This window comes from Oenanthe melanoleuca, chromosome 2 (genome assembly GCF_029582105.1).
Source record: "Oenanthe melanoleuca isolate GR-GAL-2019-014 chromosome 2, OMel1.0, whole genome shotgun sequence".
In the NCBI taxonomy this organism is placed as follows: domain Eukaryota; kingdom Metazoa; phylum Chordata; class Aves; order Passeriformes; family Muscicapidae; genus Oenanthe; species Oenanthe melanoleuca.
This window is the reverse complement of record NC_079335.1, coordinates 5,888,520-5,907,363: the sequence shown is the minus strand read 5'-3', so window position 1 is coordinate 5,907,363 and position 18,844 is coordinate 5,888,520.

Below are 18,844 nucleotides of genomic sequence, written 5' to 3'. Positions count from 1 at the left end.
TAATAACAATGGGTAGCACTCAGCATGCTGCTTCTAAATTCACAGCACTTTGCAAATGTGAAAGGTGGTTATCTGTCACTGACTTTCCAAATTAAAACAAGAGGAACTGGGACGAAAAACTCTGGGAACTTTTTTCTCTGAAGTTTCTGAACATTAAAATAATGTTTGTATAAATACTATTAATAAACCCCCCCCTTCCTATGTATTTGTCTGAGAGCAGGTAACTGAATCCTTGGTTTACACTGGAAGTCAAAATTACTTTTATAGAGAACTCTCCTTAATTTCAACATATACAGTCATTCAAAATTGCAATCGGTGTCTAAGCCACCTTTACACCCTGTACAAATCAAGCCAGCTCAGACAGCAGGATCTCAATTCAGTCAGCCACATGAAAATTCTTGGTTTGGACTAATGTGCACTTCTGTCCAGCCCTGTCAGCCCCCAGGTTCCAGTAATGTTACACACTCTGCCAAAAGCAAAGGTAACCAGGAATGAGAAGCTCTGGAAAGGAGAATCCATGAACATGGGAAACAAACAAACAAACAAACAAAAAAATTTAAAAAAACCAAACAACTATAACCAAAAAAAACCAAAACAAAATAAAAAACAAACACAAAAAAATCAACAGAATCCTAATGACTTGCCTTCCCTGTATAAAACTGTTGTGTAGTAGGGTACAAGACTTTAATGGATGAAAAAGGCATTGCAATTCAGTCCCATGAAACATGGCCATCAGTGATAATCCAAGCAAACAACTTCTTGGTTCTACAGAAGCATGGTTTGTGTTTACTTTACTTGGACAAACAACTAGTGAGAGAGGGGAATCATGTAATGCCCAATGACACTCATTAGTGGCTCAGGAATTTAGGAATGAATTTATAATCTGCTGCTGCTGTACAAGGTACCATTTGCAATGCAAAGGAGTTAGAGCAGGTACCCACTGGAAGCATGATCAAGATCCCCACTCTAACCTCTCCCCATTAAAACATAATAGAATAGGGAACTATTCTGAAAGTGGTGCAATCTCTCTGCATCTTGTACCATTCCCTAATGAATCCTGGTTGACTTGTCCAGCCCTTGATTGATGTCTGTATATGTTATATATATAGAATCATAGTCATTAAGGCTTGAAAGGACCTCAAAGATTGTCAAGTTCAGCTTCTAACTGAACACTGCCAAATCCATCACTGAACCACATCCCAAGTGCCACATTTATACATCTTTCAAATATCTCCAGGGATGCTGATTCCATACGTTCCCTGGGCAGTCTGTTCCAATGCTTACCTACCCTTTCAGTAAAGATTTTTTTCCCTTAGACCCAATCTAAGCCTGCCCTAGTGCAATTTGAGTCTTTTTCCTCTTGTCCTGTTGCTTGTTACCTGGGAGAAGAGAACAACCTCCACCTGGCTTCTGCCTCCTTTTTTTGTAGAGAGCAAAAATGTCTCCCCTGAACCCTCTTTTCTCCAGACTAAACATCTCCTCAATCAGTGCAACTCTCCACACCACAGGAAATAATTTCTCCCAGAGAATGCTGTGAGAAACAATGTAAAAGCATTTACTAAAGTCCAGGTAAACAACATTGACAGCCTTTTCCTCATTCCCTGAGGGTCTCCTGGTCTTTGAAGGAGGTCAGGCTGGTCAAGCAGGACCCATCTTTCACAAACCCACACTGGCTGGACCTGATCACCTGGCAGCCCCACGGATGGCAATGTTGTGACACTCAAGGTGATCTGCTTCATGCCCTTCCCTGGCACTGAGGTCAGGCTGACATGCCTGGGGTACCCAGAGCCTCCTTCCAGCCCTTTCTCCAGAAGGCAATCATATCTGCTACCTTCCAGTCAGCTGGGACCTCCCCAGCTGGCCAGGACTGCTGGTGAATGACTGAAGATGTTCTGGTGAGAGCTGCTGGTTTCCTCAGTAGCCTTGGGTGGATCCCACCTGGCTCCACAGACTGCATCTGTGTGTTTTAGCAGATCACCAAACATTTCCCCTTGGATTATAGGGCTCTCAGCTCAGGGGTGGGATGCCTGGAGAACCAGTTTTTCCTACTAAAGGCTGAGGCAAAGGTGGCTTGAAACATCTCAGCCTTTTCTTATTCCTTTATCATTATGTTTCCCCTTTTGTCAAATGAGAGAGGTTCTTCTTAAACATCCTATTGCTAAAAGAAAATGTTTCCATAGAAATTTTGATAACAAAACAATAGTGAAGCAATCATCAAAATGCCTCATGAGGCTGAAGAATATCAAGTAACTGTCCTTACAACTTTTCCTTGGTTTCATTAAGATATTATTGAGTAACTGTGGATTTACCCAGCAGCAAACATCCGTGAGTCATTTGCACAGGTTCTGAGTTTTATTAGTGCATCTAATGAGGCAACACAACCAGAAGTTCTCTGAATCTTTCATGTGTTTCCATTAAACTGATGTCACAACAAATTCAATTCCACACATCTGTGGTGCAACTGCATTCCTAATATTTTATGAACAATAGACACTCTTAAAGCAAGCCATGTAGACTGGTGCCAGGTTGCCAACTGATCCTGCATCTGTTTCCTATGAAATGAAAGGGCAGGAAGAGAAAAAATTTGTGTCTTGCATAGTGTTTTTTTTTATTATTCCCCAGCTTTTCAAAAGCTCTGTTACTTCAGCCATCATTAGATCTCACAGACAAACTTGGGAGTAAAACAACTTGATTTTCCTACATAAAATTTGTTCATTTCACCACAAACACATCTGTGCACCAAGGAAATCTCATCTGAGTGACATAAGACTTTGTTCCCTTCTTATTTCCTTTTGTTAAGTGAAGGGAAATTGGTCTTTTTTGCTTTGTGTTTTGTTGGGCTTTTTGGGGGGATGGTGGATATTTCTTAATGAGCATCTTCATGCCACCACCAAGATCAGAGTCCTGTTCTAGTAACCCAGGGTCCCCTTGTGCAAGACAATGAAAAAAACAACAAATAAGAGGAATATTCTTCATCCCCAAATCTCATTCCTTACTATGTGAATGTGTTGTCTCAGCCAGCCAGAGACCAGCATGAATTTACCTGGGGGTATGGTTGCATTTATGGTTTTTTGTGAGCATGGCAATCTGATTCCCTAAATCAGAGGAGCAGTTTGTGGGGGATTGAGCTCCCACAAGCCTTCAGGTTCAGGATGTCAAAATCTAGTTTGAGAAAGAGCTCAAGTTCCTACTGTACCTAATAAGCAGAGTGAGTGCAGCTCCAGCTGACCCATGTGTGCTTACACTAATGCAGGCTGAATCATGCCAAAAACTTCAATGGCAATATTGATCAGGCTTCTATGTACTGCTAAAGGGTAAAAAACCCATTGATTCTGAGATATAGACACCTGTATTGTAGACCCTAACATTTAGCCAGGAAATTTTTTGTCTTTATGCCTGAAGTTGTATTCAGAGCTGATACTTTATACATTCAATTACAATTTGCATACATACAATAAAGCCATTTTCATTACTGCAAATCATCTGCAAATACCTGCAGAAGCAATTTAGCATACTGTTGGGAAGTAATTGCTGTTTCCTAGCCTCTGCTATCACCTCTTCAACAAAATAACAAATATTCACTGGCTTGAACAAAGTTCACAGAAACAAGCCTTCATTAGAAGGATGGGTGACAAGAAGAAAATACTTTACACAGATATTATTAGCTATTGTTATGTTTTTAAGCATAATCTGGGATTGGCTCATTATTGTGGTTTCTTTTTTTGGTGGTCAATGTTTAAGAATGTGTAAAAACTTCGATTAAATTGTTTTTTTTGTGTGTGTGTCTTTAGTAAAATAATAACTGAATATTAGCAAGATTTAAATGCTGCCCAAAAATACATGTGGAGGAGACAGCAAATACCTCAATGCATATATTTTAATTGAAAATGAGAGTACTTTGAAAGGGACAGTTTAGGGCTAAGATACTGGAACTGTATAAGGGTTCTTTTTGCAATCAATAATGCTAACCCTGTCAGGAGAAATGGAAGCTTTAAAACCAATACTTGGAAAAGGAAAGGACAGAATTCAGTCATTTATCTAACATGCTTTAGATTTTAAAAGTTAAGTTCAAATTATATATTTGCTATGTAAGTATTTTTAACTCTCATGCATATAGGGAGCCACAGCAGATATGCTTATACAAGAAAAATACCACCTGAAGAGTCAGAATGGGACTTAATTTTTTTTACTCTTTCTTTCTTTCTTTCTTTCTTTCTTTCTTTCTTTCTTTCTTTCTTTCTTTCTTTCTTTCTTTCTTTCTTTTTATTTGTGAGTTTCAAGTGTAAATATGTATTCTCCTATTTATTTTTTCTTTTGCTGTTTTTTCATAGAGCATATTTAAGGTGATTGGAAAGGTCCTAATTAATGTCCTTCTGCAAAAAATATTATCACATCGATATTTTCCTTGGTATTAAGGCAAACCAGAACAGAATAATTTGATCTCAGCATTTTTTTCATCATCATTCAGCATCTGTTGAGCAGGGGAGGAGCATCTCAGAAGTTACTGGGAGAAATTCCCTTGTTTCTGGAGCAGGGATCCAGTCCCCTTTACCCCCACGGCCTCCAGAGGCACATCTCTCTCTAAAGAAGTGCTAAATGCATGAGCAGCACGATTTTCCTTTTAGGCAGGATGCCTGGAAAGAGGAATTGTCATTAACATGAAATTGCTTCGGCCAGCACTTAAGCTCAATAGGGTAATATTTAAAACATTAACTACAGGCTTCCAGCCCAGCTCTTCAACCTTTCTTTTCTGTCACATTACACAATACAACTGCTTTATGCTGACTATCTGCCCTTTCCTCCTCTTTCTTAGGCTTATCTCAATAGGCCCTGTCTCAGAGTCACTGAAAAGAAGAAAGAGAAGCTGAATATATCTGACAGCTATTTCTATCAGATAAACTAAAGTTCAAATGACTGGAACTCTTTTGCCTTTCAAAGCCCTTCAGTCCCCTGATGTTTTCTCATGCAGTATAGACCTTTCTGAAAATGGGGTTGCTGTCACTGTCTTTGTGCAGTGATGTGGACCAATCTACCTTTGATTTACCAACTTTACTGAAGGATAAACACTTCTGCTGTGGGCAAGGGGAGTATGGCATCACTCAAAGGAAAGTATAATGTCATTGACTGCTTTTCTGACTGTCTACAAAAATAAGATTTAATCTCATTTACTGATATCAATCTCCAGTCCTGCTTAGGCCAGGTTGTTCTCTGTTCTTACAGTGCCAAATTGGCACACAGAATGTTTCCTATTTGATGAAGTTCACCTCAGTGAATCTTCCAGATTAAGGTGAGTATATTTTTGAGCTGATTTGGGATAAAAAATACCCTTCAATGGAAACATTTTCTAGCCTATTCAGCCAAAAAGAAAGCACACAGAACAATGATAGTTTTGACATTAATTGGCTTGGCTGTGGTAGACAGGGAAGGTCTTTGAAGTGACCTCCAGGAGGTCCATGGTGTCTCAGAACAAGAGGTGCACCCTGGGTATCTTCTTCCTTCCTCTGCAGTTTTCTGAGCATGTCTACATTGAGCAGCAGGACATTTTAGCTTCACTGCAACTGCTGTTTAACAAGGAGAGGGCCTGAGTCTCTTGCTGTTGAGCTCCATTAAAGTAGAGCTCTGCCCTGTTAAACTTAATTGTACTTTAAGTCTGAAGCAAACCCCAAGAACAAAAGTTATAGTTTTGTCAAATTACTCTGGCTACTACAGTGGTTATAAACTTTATTAGTGTGATTATGACCTATTAAAGTCTCATTAACTTTTTCATGTGCCAGGGGTTGCCACTGTAATGTCTGATAGGCTTAACTGAAGGCTTATTTCCTGATCTTTATGTTTCAGAAACAGACTTTTACAAACCAAATTATATCTTCTCTGTAATTAATAAGTTCCATAACAGAATCTTTATCAATATTTCCAGTAGGCAAGGCTACACTCCCATTTTAAAAGCTTCTCTACCTGCCCTATAAGATCTTGTCTTCCTTTTTTCTTCCATTTGTTTCTTTTTATTTGTAGTTACAGATCTTGAGTGTCAGTTTGGGGTATGATGAAGCCTACTCAACAAGTTATAAGGAGTTTAAAGCTTTTAAGAGATAAAAGCTAAATTCCTGTCATAGGACAGGCTCAGTCAAAAAATCTGCAATGGATTCATACATTTATTTCAAGGTCAAGTGACGATGATGTGTTCAGGAGCAAACCTGCCCATCATTGGTGAGAACTCTTTGAAAAGCTTATGAATAGAGAGGCACTTAGCTCTAGTTACAGCAGCTTCATCCCTGTGAGCAGGTGCAGAAGGTCCCTTATACAATGAGAAAATTGCCACTAAGACCCCCCTCTTTCTTCTACAGACACAAGTAAAACGTGTAACTATTTCTTTCTTTAGATTCAGCAGTGGACTTTCCAATAGGAGAAGCCTCAAAGACATCTGCTGGCCAGGTATTTACCTGCTCTTCACTCCAGAAATTCCACATGGCTTGGCAATGTGTGCCAGAAAACCATCTGCATCCTGGGCTGCAGCAAAAGACCTGGGCACAGCAGGCCAAAGCAGGGGATTCTCCCCCTCTTCTCTGCTCTTGGGAATTCCCACCTGGATCTGCTGCATCCAGTTCTGGGGCCCCCAGCACAAGAAAGGCATCAGCCTGTTGGAACAAATCCAGGTGAGCCCACAAAGATGATCAGAGGGATGGAACACCCCTGCTGTGGAGACAGGATGGTAGAGATTGTTCAGCCTGGAGAAGAAGCTCTGGGGAGTTCTTACAGCACCTTCCAGTGCCTAAAGGGGCTACAGGGGAGCTGCAGAGGCACTTTTTAAAGAGCATGGAGTGACAGGATGAGGGGCAATGGCTAAAGTGAAGCAGATTTAGATCAGATATTGGTAAGAAATTCTTCACTGAAAGGGAGGTTGCCCAGAGAAGCTGAGGATGCCTCATCCCTGGAATTGTTCAAGGCCAGGCTGGATGGGACTCTGAGCAGCCTGGGGTGGTGGAAGGTGTCCCTCTCCACCACAAGGAGGTTGGAACTGGATGATCTTCAAGTTCCCTTCTAAACCAAGCTATTTTATGATTCTAGTAAGAGACATCAGATCATTTTACAAATATTAGTCTTAAATTTAATGTTGAAAATGTTTTTTAACATTTGAAAATTATCTGAAAAGATCTGAAAAGAAAAGATAAGTGTTTCAGAACCATACCTAGTTGTATTACTCCCATCAGTAGAAGTGCACATCTACTTTTCAACACATTTTTTTTAATCATAATTTGCAAGTGCGATAAGCAGAATTGTTCACAGGAAATTGTAATTTTAAAAGCTGCCCCTACTAAGGACAATTTTAGAATGGTTGAAATGTAAGGTTTGTAAAGACAAAGTTCTGGTTTTCAGTCTGATTTTTTTTTTTAACTTTAATTTTTATTTTGATAGCAGCAAAAAGTTACACATGAAATGAAACTGAGAACAGAAAAACATTTAATTATATGATTACCTCAATTCAAAGCTTCTGCTTTTTATATTTTAGATAGATATATATATGGGGTTTTGCCTCAGTACATGTATTTTAACCAAGCATTTTTCATAGTTCACAAAACTACTTCCAGTCCTCTTTATACACCTTCAAGACATAAAAAAAAAAATATTGCCATCTGCTTTTTACTGCATGTATTTGACTGATTTTGTCAGTAGAGACAAAATTAATTTCTGTTTACAGTAAATGAGAAATGCTGATCATCTTAAAAGCTGACTTGTTTTTTGTCAAGAAACTTTATTATTATTTAGAGACTTCTGCAATGTCATGAAGTAGCAGTCATATTTTAAAATCTGTCTATTTCTGTATATGAACACTGTTCTGTTGTTGTTCTGAAAGACATGAGCAGGGAATGGATCAATTTTTAACTTGGTCAAGTTGATCAGTGCATGGTAACTTATTCTAAGGAATCAGTTTGCCTCCGTAGCTGAAGAAAAGAGTTTTTATAAAAGCTTTTGATCAAGACAAAAAAAACTATAAAAGTTTAAGGCCTACACTTTCTTTTTCTCTAAAAGTTGAAATGAAAAAATTATGGCTTTCTCTGAAAATCAATGTAATTTTTTGTAATACCTACATCCCTTAATTCACTGATTAAATATAATTTATGGGCAGTACAGTAATTGTTTTGGATCTTCTGTTCTTATTTTTAAACAGAAGCAAAATAAGATAGTTGAAACCAAAATAAAATATCTGATTTATGGTCCCTGTCAGATTTAGACACAGCATATGAAGAGGTCAGCTTTCAAGGTGTCTGCCAAGCCATTCCAACTGTGTTTGCCACACCAGAGCAGTATGTGCAGAGAACAGGTGTAGGGATCAAAGTTTGCAAACTGGGAAAACCCAAAAATATGCTGACTTTTGTTTGCCTTATTGTTTTTGGTGGAAAGGACATCCCCAAGTGCAAGACATTTAATTTTATTTCCTTCTACTTCATTCTTCTTCATCACTTAGTCTTAAAGGAAATGTCAGATCCCATTAATAAACAGATTCATGTACATAGATAAAAGAAAAATGTGCATTCTGGAAAATTGCACCATTCCTCTTCTGTTCAGCTACATGTGCTGCTGTTAGAGTTCATTGTCCCACATCATATCCTGCTACAGGGTTACAGAAATATGTTAAACCTTTCAAAATAAACAATTAGCTTTTCAATTTTTACATGGTTTCTTTTTGATGATCTTGGAGGTCTTTTCCAACCTAAATGACTCTCCAAAATTTATTCTTGATTTCTGCCTTGAAAATTGAAGAGGAGATTGGTGTTTCCCACTCCTTAAGCATCTGCTGGCTGGTTCATGGCAAACCCCTGATGGGAAATAGGGTGGGTGATGTGTGTGGCCATTCTGAGCAGACCAGGCTGCTGCTGAACCCAGCACGAGGGAGCAAGGAGAACAGGACAGGAAACAGCCAAAGTTTAGCAGAGACAAGCTGAAGTTAGTCTGTAAAAAGACAGCTTAATGCAGTAGCAGAGGCCTTCCTGATAACACATTGGAGGGCTGTTAGACTAATCTTTCTCTCATTAGTTCCTTCTCTGTGGTTTGACACATAACTTAAGACCCCACGAGTTAAACAGGCTGAAGCAACGACAGAGTCCTGCCATGTACAGTTATTTCCCTCTGCATGGAGCAATTAGGAAACACTAATGAGCATCCCAGGAGGATTCCCTGAAGAGCCACACTGCTGAATGTCATATGAACAGCAACAAAGAACAGAGGAAAATGATGCTTAGAAATGTTTATAAACCTGGTCGTACCTTGCTGCTAATGTAACCTATATCTGCAGTGAAGTGAGCCCTTCCAGCTCCTGATTTCCCCAAAGATGTAAGACCCAGTATAAATCTGGATAAAAAAGTTTAGATGAACTATTAAGCCTCATCCTTCTTGTGGGAGTAGCAATAAAGCAAAGGGAAATTAAATGAGGGATTTGGGCAATAATCTATCAATTATGTATACATTAGTGACGTCAAGGCTGGACCCTAAGAGGTTTAAAAATGTGAAGCTGATGGGCAGTTGGTTGAGGCTAAGCCACTGTGACATTGGTGGGTGTCTTGGGAGCAGTGGGAAATGAAAGAAAAAAATAATGCAGCTTTCTACTCTTATCTTTGCTTTCTCTTTCTTATTTTTCCTTCATATATTTTCTTTAGTGATATTTTTCTACTTTTATATCACTATGTCACTATAGATACTGATAATAAAAACCAAAATGGCTGCAAACCTGCTTTCCATTGTAACCAATTTGTTCTAAAATAAACCCCACATATAAATAAATATATATATTTACAAACATTGGTCATTCAGTGTTGTTTTACTCTAATCTGCCATAAGAGAGCTATTAACAACAACGCAGGTTGCCCTTGCCTTCAGGGGTGGCTCACAACACAAACTGTGAGTTGTTTCCGTTCTTATTTCTCTCTCCTGTCCAGCTGGAAAGGGGGAGGTGATAGAGCAGCTTGGTGGGCACCAAGGTCAACCCACCACAATCAGAGCCATAGAATGGTTTGGGTTGGAGGGAACCTCAAAAATCACCTAGTTTTAAATATCCCCACACCTTCCACTAGACCAGATTGCTCCGAGTCCCAGAGATGGGGCATCAACAACTTCTCTGGGCAACCTGTGCCAGGGCCTCACAACCCTTATAGTTCTAGAAATTAATTTATTTCCAATACCTAATCTAAACCTACCTTCCTTCAGCTCAAGGTCATTCTCTCTTGTCCTATCACTACTTGTCCTTATGAAAAGTCCTTCCCCAGCCCTCTTGGAGACTCCCCCTATGTTCTGGGTGGTGGTCTAAGCTCTCTCTGTAGCCCTTATTTTTCCAGCCCTAACTCTCTCAGACTGTCTCCATGGTGGTGCCTTCTCTGGATTCATTCCAGCAGGTCACCACTAAAGCATTATTAATTTGGAGGTAATGTGTATTGCAATGCAATTTTAAGACAAATTTTACTCTCTGACATTTTTTGGAAGCTAACATTGCTTTGGTTAGAAAATATATGAAATGATAAGCAATAGTTTGTGCCTGTGATTTGTGCAGTGAAAAAGAGCTGTAAAATGTAACAAATTCTTTCCAAGTACCTTGGAAATATCAGGGAGCCACAGAGAGTCATTATTTGTAATGAAGAAGATATATCAAACCAACATTTTTTTTTTTTCTTTTATAAAATTATTTGTGAACTGGCAGAAGCTGGTTATGCCATATTTTTACTTTGGTAAAACTTCTGATGCGGGCTCAGTGGTTATTTTCACAAATAAGCCTGAGAAATCTGGATTAAATGAAATGGCCACAGAGTAGGTGGAAAGACAATTTGGAAGCTGTACTCAGGGATTGTTTGTCAGTGGTTCACAGTCAAAACAGAGGGAAGTGCTGGGCAGGATCCAACAGGAGTCTGGCTTCCTTTTGGAGCTCTTCAATACTTTTGCTAATGATCCAGATGATGGAATGCAAAGTGTACTTATTAAATCTGCAGGTGACAACAAGCTTCAAGAAGTTCAAGAACAAGACTGGAATTCAAAATTATGCAGAAACACAGGAGATATGGTTGGAAAAACTATGCTGAAATTCATTAGGGACTCATGCAAAATATAACACTTCACAGGCATAATCAGCTGTAAAAAATCGGAATGGGGACCAGCTGCTTGAGCAGCCGTTAACAGAGAAGTGTTTAGAAGTTATAGTGAACACTCATCCTCCTCCCACCTCCTCCCTCCATCATGACTGTAAAACCAGCAGCATAACCTTCAGCCCCATATGCTGTTATCCCTTCAATTTATTCAGCACTGGGGAGGTCACTTTTAGAGCAACACATCAAAGAGAGCTATGGACAAAAGCCAGAGGACAGGAGTGAGAGTGATCACATATCTGAAAAAAAATATATTTTAGGAAAGACTGAAAAAAAAATGAGACTGTCCAGCCAAAAGAGGAAAAGACTGGAAGTATACTTGTGACAGCCTTCATGTAGGCAATGTACTGCTGAAAACAGGAAAGAAATATCTCTGTTGACCGTGATAAGAAATACCAAGCTCCATTTTTTATAGGTTAAGTTTAGATTTCAGGACAAGACTTCTCAATGCAGTGGAATGGATTTCACAGAGTGATGGGAATATTGGTTTGAAAGGATTTCTGCAGGCCATGTGGTCTAATCTTCAGTTCAGTGATGGACTTTGGCCACCATTAACTTCCCTGGAGGAGGTGTGGAGTCTTTATAATATAAGGAGCTTTGGAAGAGAAAGAAGCCAAAATGATGCACTTGACCAAGGAGTAGGCATCTCCATATTTCAGTATTTTTGTACTGACTGTTGCGTCTGCCTGCTGCCCCAGTTAACTACTTGGAAAATGGAAATGTTCAATCTCCCAAAATGTGTTAATGCTGAGAACTTACTTTTAAAGGAGACTTCTTTAGGAAGCTGCTGGTTTTATCTGGAAGTCTTCATAACCCAGGACCTTCAGCAGATAATAGAATCTCCTTACCAAATGGCCATTTTGGGGTGTTTGGTAAGATCAGGCATAACTTTCTGGTTTGAGCAAAGTCCTGAACCAGCTCTTTGACTACTGGAAAGCACAAAAGCTGTGTGAGCAAAAATGACTTCAGCAACTACCAGAATCTATTGCTGTAAGTCATTATGGTAGACTCCATTCCTGTTAAATCATCTCCATACATGACATTGTTGGATCAAAAAAATCATTCTTATGGAAGGAGATCACACCCGGACGTTTTGGTCAGAATGAAAAAGTGAATATTCTGTGGTTTACCCTGTAACAGTTTTTACATTCAATCATATTGTTGGAGGAGTAAATTAGGTCTCCAGGGGGTCCTAATCACTAGGCTACAGACTTATGCTGCCACTTGTGCTCTGCTGGGTTTCATGAATCTCAAATTATTTTGCTATCTAGTAGATTACCATCCTCAGAGGGGAGTAAAGAATGAGAAATATGCACAAATTCGCTCATTCTCCCCCTCTGTTCTATATCTAGACAGTTAAAGTAGCTTATTGAGAAAATGAGAGAAGTAGGTATGAATCTGTGCAGATAGAACTGAATATCAAACTGCACTCTCCCACCTCACAGGAGAGTCATTATATTTAAAAAACAGGCTAAAGGCAGAGAGACAAAATGAACGGCATTCCAAACTTTTATCTTGTGAGATATTCTATGGGAATATTTAAAGTACCACATTTTTTCCAGGAAGGATCCTAATTAAGCAGAATGACCTGGGTAGAAAATATCACAGCCCTACCAACACAGAAGGACTCTGTGAAGCTGAAGAGGAACTTAGAGCAGCTAGAGAAAACTCGGGTAGATGTGTCAGTAAAGTTCGTGTCATTAATTACCTCCAGATACAGAGTAAAACTTCTGAAGATACAGTTCCACTTTACCTTGTGTGGAGAATCACCTCTTGTTTGCTTGGAATTTTTACATTCGGTGATTTGCAGAATTTTTTTTTGAATGGCATGCAAACAAGTGCATGTGGTGATAGGACAAGGGGAAATGTCCTTAAAATGAAGGAGGGTAGATTTAGATTAGATATTAGAAACAAAATTCATTACTGTGATGGTGGTGAGGCACTGGAACATGTTTCCCAGAGAGGCTGTGCTCTCCCCATCCCTGGAATTGTTCAAGGCCTGGTTTGATGGGGCTGCTGTGGAAGGTGTCCCTTCCTATGTCTGGGGCTTGGAACTCCATGATCTTTAAGGGCCAGAAGTGGTTTCATTAGGGCTAGTAGAGAGAAAGGAGCCCCTCTCTCAGCCTGCTGGCCACACTCTTCCCAATGCACCCCAGGATACTCTTGGCCCTCCTGGTGACCAGAGCCCTGCCAGCTCACAGCAGCTGTCACCCCCAAGACTCCAAAGTCCTTCTCAGCTGAGCTGCTCTACTGCAGTCAGCCCCCAGCCTGTGCTGGAACTTGGGGTTATTCCTCCTCAGGGCAGGACCCAACACTTACCTATGATCCTTTCATTGAATATTCCTAATGTTGACATTCAAAATGGATTCTTCCAGAAGGGAGAACTCTCCTGCTGTCCTCTGAAGATCCAGCAGCTACAGGAGTGGGGGTATAGTCTATAAGCCAGGCCTGGCCCACTAGGGAATCATATAAGTGCCAACCCATTCCTTCAGGATTTTCAGACTGAACTGTTCTTGGAACACATACTAATTGATTTTTATGTAATGTCCATTGATTGACCACTCTAACCTTGAATGGTCATACGTGAAGGAGCAAATATTTTTGAAAGGATTTGACACAGAAGATGCAGTTTCTCAGTGAATATAGATAATGTGGTGCAATTGATTCCTTTAGGGGATCCACGTCTACATTTGAAACTCAAGTCTAGACAACAGCTACAGCACTGGCATTTTCAAAGTACTGTATTATAGCCTCAGCTGGCATGAAATGGTGTACACAATGGAGCCAGAGTGATTTACACCTGCAGAAAAGCTGGCTAGCTTTAAAGGTTTGTTTATGAAGGTAAAAAAGCGTTTTAAAAAAACAAAAAAAATTTACCTTTTTCCTCTGTTTTTCTCTTTTTCTTTACTTATTTTTTATGATCTGTCAAAAGTCAAAGAAAAAAGTGAGAGCAAACTGCTGTGGAAAAAAAAGAAAAAAAAAAGAAAGGAAAAAAAAAAATAAGCAAACTGTTACTAGAAAACAGCATAAGCAAATTAAAATGGAAAGAAAATGCCAGAAACTACTACCGTGCTGCATTCTTTGGAGAATCAACTTTCAATGGATTAGTGCAAATGTGCCCTGATCCATCATCATGTTCTCCAGTTCAGCAAGCACAAACTGATAGTTTGGAATGGAAGGAGCGTGAAGCAAATGCTGTAATTTGTGACTGTGTGACAGCAAATGAAACTCGGCAAGAGGGCCAAGCTATCTGAAGCAAAACAATAATAGCTTGGTGAGCATATTAGGCAACCCCAGAGGAGAGGAGATGAAAGATTCAGGCAATAAGGAGAATGTATGTATTTTAGATGTTAGGCAACCCTATTCTCAAGGCATTACAAGCAACAAGAACATCTGAAAAGTGCATCTGGGTTGGGCAGAAACGTATTCACCCCTGGTAAGCACATTTCCCAGTAATGCCTTGGTGAGAAGAAATAAAAATAAATAGGAAAGTAGAAAAGGATTATCACCCTGGCTAGTAGATTCTTTTCAGAAAGCATCTGGCTGGAGGTGAATAGCATTATGAAACCTTTCTCTAGTTTTTATGATTTATGTGTTAAGTTTCACCAGATCTAGGATAGGGTGTTTATTGGGTACTACATGATCTGAGAATTTATGTTGCATGGCTAAACAGCATGTCTGTATATCTTTTCTCAGTAATCTCTGATAATACCCAAATGGGCTTTTTATTTTAAACATCTGGACAGCCGTATGGTTCGTGAGAATTAAGGTGCTAAGTGAAGAAAACAGCACAACCATAAAACCTTTCAAATAAACAAAGCTTTCTTTGGAACATTAACTTCTTTACAGAGAAATCTTCTCTGTTCCTAAAGATGCACTTAGTATTTTATGTCTTAATCTCAAGGTAACGCTTTTCTCTTACAAATAATCTCAAGGCATTTAATGGTACCATTACTGTAGAAAACTATGAGGTATTTGCATAAAAGGCACATCACCAAAAAGAAATATAGAAAAATTAAAACTCTTCTTTTTCCCCTAGCTTTTGTCTTAGTTTCATACTAAAAGCAGGAAAATGCTCTTCAGCAGGGTGTTCTCATCTACTCAGTAATAACACTGTCAGCACTGTCATAAAAATAGTTAAAGGTGTAATTTAGGGAAATTTGTCTGCATATTAATAATTGAGTTTCTATTTGTTGACACTGAAATCCAAAAGTGAGGGAAAGATAATGCAATGTATTCAGTTCTATGTTTTTCTGCATGTGCATGTCTATGTCATTTCATGTTTATAGCTCAAAACTGCATGCAGAGCTATTCTCTCATGTGAAAATAATAAAAAAATATGCTGAGAATCACTACTCACAAGTCATTTAAAGTAATAAAAATCATTGGGTATTACTGTCCTTCCAAAGTACTTTCCAGAGTTGACAACATGCTTCTATTTCAAATTAGAGCAATAAGATACATATACATACATAAGAGACAATGTCCTTCAGCAAGATAAGAAATAGAAATATGTAGAACTGGATAACCTGGCAGCCTTCCCTTTTTGCAATGCACTTTTCTTCGAGAATGATTCTATTTCTATTATTAACTATTGTTTTATTTTACTGAGGAATTAGTTTCCATATCAACTGAACCTGTATTTCTTCCTGTATTGATTCATTCCCATGCATTTAAGTTTATTAAATGCAGTGCAACAGGATGTATGAGCAAAGTTTGCTTGAATAACCATGATTGCAGGACTAGAGCCTGGAAAGAAGAGTTTGGTTGGTCATACTTGACCTATATTGCATCATATGCTTTGAGGGGGCTTCTTCTGAAGGAGCAATTAGAAAATTCCTATCCAGATGCAGTGATTATTCCTGATTTATCATGCCTTGCAAACTTACTACTCACTGGTTGTACAGGCACAGCTATGGTGAAAAATCAGATTAGATATCCACAAAGGATTTTATGCAAAAGACAATGTTTAGAGTTCTCCAGCTCTGTTACACTTTGCAGATATTCTTAACACAGGTTCCCTAGTTTTCAGTTGGATTTTGTTTTGTTTTTAGCAAGAATAATTTTGTAAATTTTAAAGCATGATTTTGCTGGAGGGTAAACTAAATGGTCTTGGCAAGGCTGCCTTAGTGTGATTTTGAAAGGCAGTGATTTTCACAGAATTTGATCAGTAGCCCAGAGCTTAGAAATGGAACAAACTCCACTATTGCAAATGCTAATTTCCCTTTGTACCATTGAACTTGTATGGATATATGGGAGTTGCTGAGTAATGCTGATATCTTTGGGGTGATCTCATACTACTGATTATCATTACTTTTGTGAATAAACCCACTGGAGGTGATCAGGGTTTACAAAACATTGTGTATAAAGTCAGGCTGAGGAAACTGGAATTCTGGCTGGAAATGGAATTTCCCCTCAGTCTAGAGAAGGGAAAGGTAAATGTGGCTTAAAGACCTCCCATCATCACCAAAAAAAGCTTTTAAATAACACAGATCCAAACTCTTAGAAGTGTTAGGGAAGATTAGAGACAGCAGTCTTTCTTCAAGAAAGGAAATTCTTCCCTCAGGAGAATGATGAATACTGTGTCTCTATCTATGGAGCTTTTTGAAAAACAGTCTGGAAAAGATTGTCTGAAATCAACTTAACTTTGGAGTTAGACTTTCTTTCTGATGGAAGAGTTGTGTTAAAAAACTCCAGAGATTTCTCCCAAAGATCTTTAATTATATTTAATTTAAGTGAAGAATATAAGGCACCTTTTACAGTCAAAGGGGAGAATATGATTCTGAAGGAATCACTCCTTCAGTGCCTAAGGAAGGACCCAAAATCAGCATTTCTTCTAACTCATGTTGTATGATTAGATATTCAAATTTTTTGACAAAACAAAATGCCAGTCTTCTAGTCTGGACAAATATTCTTTGTAAGGCTTGGAGAAAACATGAGTAACAACTGGACCCTAGTTAAGAAGGGCATTTTGCTACCCTGCTCCTTTTCTGTGCAGGTTTTTTGCTTGGTTGCCCAGCTGCTGAGAGGAGAGGGAAGGGTGTGAGTCAGTGGAGAGGAAAACAAAGCAGGCAGACACCCTGAGCCAGCAGTGAGCTGCAGGACACACAGCCTCTGACACAATTTGTGCCCTGCTGCTAATGAAGTAAATGCAAAGGAGCATTAGTAGGCAGCCCAAATGCAATCCTTCAGGCATAGGATGTTTTTTACTCAAACTCACATTCCATTTTGCATCTAAAAAATGCCAGAGGACTGTTTTTCTGGAGATTAAAATCTGTTCTAATGTATAAGGATTGACAAGCAATAAGTTTCTTTGTATTTGAGGTTTTGAGACTGTCTTATTTCAAATAATTTTAATGAAAGGAGGACAAAATTAACTGTCTGGATCACTGATCTTTTTATAGATAATATACATTTCTATGAAAATGAAAAAGAGAGATGGACTTTAAATTTTAATTCTACTCAGCTTCTTACAGCATTCCAAATTTCCAGTGTGAAAACAGTTCATTCTTTGGAAAATTTGGTGCTAAAAAACTCATTCTAAGTTGTAAGGACCAAGTATTTTCCAAGTGGTATGAAGAAGGCAAGAGACTGCATGTCTGTGTACAGGTTTTCAGGCCCACTTTTTAAATCCAGAATACAGGTTCAGGTCATAACACACAAAAGAAATCTGGATGCATTTTCCTTTATTTTCTGCCATGCATTGGAGCTGCATGCTGCCCTCCATATGCAATTATAAAAAATGGGCTGACCACAATGCCCCTTTCCCTTCAGCTAGCCCCCCAGTAAACAAAATTTATTGAATTTTCTCAGGTTTATTTGATCCACAGCCTGAGGTGGAGTATGATGGAAAGCACAGGATTGTTTCTCTGGAAAGCTCAGAGAAAAATTATCCTGCTGCTCACTACATGTTGGCTGTGGTCTGAAAAGTCTGTCAGTCCTCGAGTGCTTCAGAGGAAAAGACTGGAAAGCTATGGGCCCACACAGCCAGCTTTTCCACCCAGAAAATGGACACATGCTGCTAATGAGGATGGCTGTGTAGACTTTCTTGTTTGTTTGTTCGTTTGTTTGTTTGGGTTTTTCTGGTTTGGTTTGAGGTGGGTTTTTTTTTTGGAGCTTTTTTTCCTCTACTTTCTGCTGCAAGTGAAAAATGTAAACACAATCTGGATCAAGGGTGAAAATCTGCTGTTTAGTTTTGGGGAAGCCTATTTTGTTTAGCTTTGGTTTTGGCTTTTGGGTTTTTTGTTGGTTTGTTGGGGTTTTTTTCCTCACCTGAAGGGATATTTTGATAAGGGTTCAGTGTGCAAGTTGTCATTTTTTTTTGAAGTCTAACACAGAACTGCCTCTATTTATCAAAGTAATGTCTTTCATAGCACAAATCTAATATGACAGGAAGGACAGACCCTTTCCTTTTTGGGGCTTGGATTTTATTTATAATAGCATGGTACCAGCAGTTTTATACTAAGAAACTCTGGTCTCCAAAACAAAAATGTGTTGTTAAGTTAGAATTGGAGAGATGAAACCACCTGCACCTCAAGTGTCTTCACTGCAGACAAGGCAGCTACAAGTCTACTGTCATTTTTATTAAAAGGAAAGAAACGAGAAAAGAAGAATTACCACTCTTCTATTTGGTCTTGTATCTTAATATATTAGCTGCTTCTTATTTTAAATAGCCCAGCTCTCACTGTTGTTTATACTTGGTATGTGGATGGCTCCAG